Genomic DNA, 5,998 nt, shown 5'->3' with positions numbered 1-5,998 from the left:
CATAGATCCATCACACATCTAAAAGGATCGGAGGATTTATAGCTAGGTTTTTCAGAAAAATAGCAGAGACGAAGAAAAAATCGGATAAAAACTGATGGATACACCTAGATCTAAGACAGATCTAAAGAAAAGTGGAAAATCTCAAGAGTTAGGGTTTCAGAGAACCTAAAGAAGATGAGAGGACTTCAATATGTTACCGGTTTTTGGCCGGAAAATTCATAGATATGACTCGAGTAGCCATGGATGGCCGAAAAATGGCATAAAAGACCATAGGTAGGAGTTGAACAAGATCTGGACTAGATCTCTTCGAGATCTTTCCACGAGATCACAAAAACGAGCAACCAGGAGACGTAGGAGACAAGCATACGTCTCAAACAGCCATGGGAATCCATGGATCGAGTGAGGGTCGAAGGGATTAAGGCTAGTTTTGGGTGGCGGTGGCTAGGGTTAGGTTTAGGTCTCATAGAGAATTGGAGAGGAAAGGGGATTTCAAGGCGGATGTTTGGTAAGAAAATGAATTAGGTTAGGGGGTCGTTCAGGTTAAAAATGGTAAGGGACAATAGGGGTCGTTGATCTCAGAGATCAACGGCCAGGATGAGAAGGGGGTCTGGGTCGGGTAGGATTTAAATTAGGTTAGGGTCGGCTTTTAATTGAAATTGGGCTGGGAAATTGGGGTTTGATTTGGGCTACAATTGCAATTATGTGCAATTTAACTTTAAAAATACTAAATGTAATTATAAAAATATATAAAAATTACCTTAGCCATATTTTGGCATAAATATAGAAATCCAATAGATGAATTATCAAAACAATAATTTTGGAAATAATTATTGGGGGAAAAAGGAAAAAATAAATCAATTTAAAACCCTCAAAATTATGGGAAAAATAAATAAAACCTTGGGCATGCTTATATATGCATATATATGCTGTTTTGAAGGTATTTTGCATATTTAAAATATATAGGAAAAAATTGGGTATCAACACTCACCCTTTGTACGAAAAGGCATTCATCATCGTCATCATCTTCATCCTCGGTACCGGGACTTTCCACAGCAGTCGAAGTCAAGACCTTGGCGCCACTCCAAGGCCTACGAGCTCTAGTTTTCTTTGATTTAGGAGACTCAGCCGACGCCTCCTTCATCCTCTTCTTGCCCTTACTAGGTTTCGAGGTCCCTTCCTCGCCGTTAGGAGATGGTCTCATCAACACTCCATCCGCGAGGCCTGCACAAGCGTGATGCACCAAATTATCAACATAATGAATATTCAAAGGAAACATGGTAAAGATAGCAATAAAAGGCATACCATAATTCTTGGCCGGCCACCGCGTCCTGGAAAAGTGTAAGACCCCGTGAATTTTCTACTCAAAACCCGAGAGCTTGTAGTGCCAAGTTCGGACCCTTTGGACTGATCTGTGCATTAAAAAGTTAACGAATTATGTTTTCTAGAAAAGCGCATTTCCGCGGTCCATTATGTGGTCGCATAATAGCTATGCGGACCGCATAGTCACCGCAGAGTCAGGCAGTTTGATGGTTAATTTGAGGTCAACTATGCGGCCAATTATGCGATCGCATAATCAATATGCGGATCGCATAGTCATCGCATAATCCCCTTGGAATTTTTGTAAGGGGCAGTTCTGCGGTGCATTATGCGACTGCAGAACAGGTATATGGACCACATTTCTGTCGCATACCCAGACAGTTTGTTCAGGTTTTGGGACCATTTTTGCGGTCCATTTTGCAGGCCGCATGTCCATTATGCGATCGCATATGCGATCGCAGATTGTGTCGGTGCTCCTAGTTTCTAACTTTTAAAACCCGACCCCATCCCATTAAAAACACCCATTAGACCTCTTTTATGTCATTTTTACTGCAAATAGAGTGAGAGAGGGAGCTCTAGAAGGAGAAACTAACTCTCAAACCTTGACAAATCTTTGAAGACTTTCAAGCAAAATTTGCTGGGCTTTCACCCCAAAGAGGTAAGAACTTGAGCCCTAATCTCTGGTTTCGAAATTCACACTAAAATGAGTAATTAGCTTGTGGGTTCATGGGTATAAAGATGGATTTTCTTGCCTGCATAAAAGATAATAGGGTAGGGGGAAGTTGTGAGCTAAAAAGATAGCAATTGGGGTATAAGATGATGAAAATCTCTCACAAATAAGGGTCCTAAAATCACAATGCACACTTAGTGCTTGATAGTATACCTAAACGAGCTAGAATCTTAATCATGTCTCTAATTCTTGGTTCAATTTGTAATTTTCATAAATAGATTGAAGTTGCTGATAGTACCGGAATTTTGTAAGAAATTAAGGAAAGATTTATTGAGGTATGTATGGCTAAAACCCCATCTTTTTAGAAATTGAGCTTCCATGGTGTCCGTGCAAATGTTGTAAGTCCAAAATTTGATTGATGTAGTACTTGTTATGTCAAATGAATTGATGTTGTGAAAATGTATGTAGAAGGTGCTTCTTCATGTGTTTAATGTGCTATTCTTTGTAAAATTGAGGATGTGCAGAGAACATGAGCTATGTGCTAAATGCCTAAATTTCAAGTCAAGGTTACATTGTGATTAATATGCCAAACTAGGTGAATTCCTCTCTATGCTTATGACTTGAATTGCTTTTGTATGTGCCTATGATCTTCAATGGCAAGGTTAATGTTAAAAATGGGAATAATGTGAAACGTGAGTTATGGAATGTGGCCTAGTACCAAGCAAGATGTGGTAATTGTTGCCCCAAGTGCCGATGAACTAATACATGTAAAACCAAAAATTGAAGTGAGATGATTAACAGAAAAGGGTAACGTCTTGGTGAGACGGCTTAGCCAATCGGGCTGTGATCGGACGCCATGTTACACACACATGGTGGTATTGTATTGATAATTTAAGCTGGAAAGTGAGAATGAAATAAGGGTAACGTCTTGGTAAGACGGCTTAGCCGATCGGGCCGTGATCGGACTCCGCTCAAGAAAGCGGTGGTATTGTGAATGATGATGCAACAGTATGGAATGCCCCTACCTAAAATTTCGGAAACTATGTGAAAACTATGTGAACCTTTTATATTGCTAACGTGGTGATTGTTTGAAGCTTTGTAGTCCTTATGATTTCTTTTTTTCTCTTGTATGGTTGTTCTTTCTAATAGGATGGTGTTTAGTTATACATACTAGTACTATTCCATGGTACTAATGTCCCTTTGTCGGGGGCGCTATATATATAAATGAATGTAGGTGGCTTCATTGCGGACAGTGCCGATCGCGCGTAGCGGAGTATCCTCCTCTCATAGTCTTGGTGAGCCCCTTTTTCCTTCAAGGGGATATGTTGCACGTCTTTTATTGTAGATTTCCTCTTTTGAGGTATAGCTGGGGGCTTGTTGCCGGCGTTGTCGTACTTGTCTATGTATCCTTAGAGGCTTCGTAGACGTTTGTGTGGGTGATGTACGGGTGTTAGATGGGTCTATGAACTATGTGGTAATTCTAAACTCTTGTTTTCTCTAAATTGTAATTATATGGAATCTTGGAACTTAACTACGGTTTAAGTTTGTGATATAAAATGAACTATCAATGTTGAATGTACAGCCTCCCCTATTGCCTGATTAAACGAAAGCCTAATTCCCTAGTCATATTGAGTTGGGTAGAAAGTGTTTGATAAGGCTTGCTCAGTTGGGTTCACTCGATTGAGCGCCGGTCGCGCCTTCCGAGGTTGGGGCGTGACACCAAGTCGCGCCAAGAACACTCGATATAAGGAAAAGCAGAATTCAACCGTCTAATCCACCCTTTGGTCTTGAACCGCGCCGGGGTACCAAGCGGTGGCTCCATAATCAAAAGAAGATTATTTTTTAAGAAAGGGATAAGAAGGCAGTGAAACATGTTCAAGGTAGGGACACTTACGCTCCATATTCCACTCCTCCGGGAATGGTATCCTATTAGCCAGGATGATGTCTGAGGTCCTCACTCGGATAAACCGACTCATCCATCCTCGGTCCTTATCCTCATCAGTGCTCGAAAAGAACATCTTTGAGGATCGAGGATGAATCTTGATCAAGCCTCGAAAGAGGCTGGGGCTATATAGTCTGATCAGATGATTAAGGGTAAAGGTCATGCCCTCGACCTTGTTGGAAAAATATTGGAGCATATAAACTATCCTCCAGAAAGAAGGATAGATTTGGCCGCGTGTCACCCGATACTCACGATAGAAGTCGAGAATCACTGGATCTATCGACGGGGAGGAAGGGTTAGAAGAATCTACGGGACCCAGAGTAAAAGGTTATGTATACACACTGAGGAAGCCAGCCTTATGGTCCACTATGCTTTCCGCGGAATTGGGGATCTCAGCTACTACTGCCTTTCCCCATCGGCAGTCTTCTTTCACTTTATGCGTATCGGTCACCACGCTAATGTACCGAGACACGTGCTCACATCGGCCCGGTGTAATAGGAGGATTCTCGATGGAAAAATCGGATATAATATCGAATTCGGTAGGAGTGCATTGCTCGACTGTTGGGAGTACTTTTGGTTTACCCCTGGAAGGGCGAGACGAAGAAGCAGTGCCCTCTTTCTGGAGAATCGTTTTAGAGGTTCTGGCCATGACTATAAAAAAGATTTCTGAGAAAGAAAGTGAGGAGGCAAGCGCAAAAGGGAGAAAATGTGAAAAATGATGAACTTGGCTCTAGAAAATTGAAGATGTTGTAAAAGAGTGAATGATACAATGGTTGAGGTATTTATAGAAGCCATACGGGCAGCGTGTGGAGAACAGAAATGTTGAACCAATAGCGGTTCGTGGGCTTTCTCGATAGTCATGTTGATAGCGACCCCTGCGCAGTCTTTGAGTCATGGCATTTAATGCTCTGACGGGCTGACGTCATGATTGTAGTATCGAAGAGGTGAGAGTTCAAGACCGTTTCTTATCATTTTAATTCTAAGAAATGCGGGGACTATCTGTATACGGTAAAAACTAGAGGGTCCGATTTTATGGCTATTATGATGCTTCACCAGCACGTTCCCAAAGGCTCGAGGCTCGACTCGAGGTTCGACCACGAAGGTTCCCAACGTTCGACCTCGGAGCAATATAAATCGATAGTTATGATGGTAAAATGGGAAGTTCCCCAGGCATGTGATTGAAGTTGACCAAGTCTAGTAGGCTAGTACAAGCCCGTACCGTGGCGTTAAATGGTTGTATTTGCTGCGTATCTTTGTAATAAATGCATCTGTACCATGTCGGGATTTCCCCTCATATATAAAGGGGATCCCTGTCATTTTGTAAGGGATATAGAATATATAACACAATATTGAATACAAGAACAAGAACATTCTCTGATTTCTAACTTAAACACATTCTCCCTTGATTCTACTGCTTACATTTATTACTTACATTTATTGTATTTCATTGATTGTTCTTCATTTATTGCTCATTATTGATCATAAAGAGCCACTGTCAAAGCTCTTAGAATTGTTAGCCCTTCATCGACTGCCCCTAGCTAAGCATCAAGCTCGACCTCGAGGCCCTGTATAAGCCAGCTCGAGGCCCCGATTTCCAGTTGGTCGATTTGCTTGTTACACTATCTCCAAGCTCTTATCTTACCTTTTAGTATCACATTTAGCATCTATTGCCTAACAGCTAGCATAAAAATAGATCACGTATTTTTAGAATCACAAAATCAAATCTAATTGTAATTACCATTTTCAAGGTAAACAGCAAGCCAGTGGAGACCAAAAGAGAACCATTAGAAGGCTCGCCAGCAGTTTCTTCTTGAGCGGAGAGGTCTTGTACAAAAGAACTCCGTATTTGAATCTTTTAAGGTGCGTAGATGCCCAAGAGGCTGGAAAGATCATGAACGAAGTGTATTCAGGAGTTTGTGGGCCCCAAATGAACGGTTATGTCCTTGCAAAGAAAATCCTTCGGGCAGGTTATTATTGGATGACCATGGAAAAGGATACCTTCAGCTTTGTCCGAAAATGCCATCTGTGTCAGATACACGGTGACCTGATTCATGCACCGCCTTCAGAGT

This window comes from Nicotiana attenuata, chromosome 2 (assembly GCF_001879085.1).
Source record: "Nicotiana attenuata strain UT chromosome 2, NIATTr2, whole genome shotgun sequence".
Lineage (NCBI taxonomy): Eukaryota > Viridiplantae > Streptophyta > Magnoliopsida > Solanales > Solanaceae > Nicotiana > Nicotiana attenuata.
The sequence above is the reverse complement of the archived record's forward strand: the minus strand, read 5'-3'. Positions refer to the sequence as shown.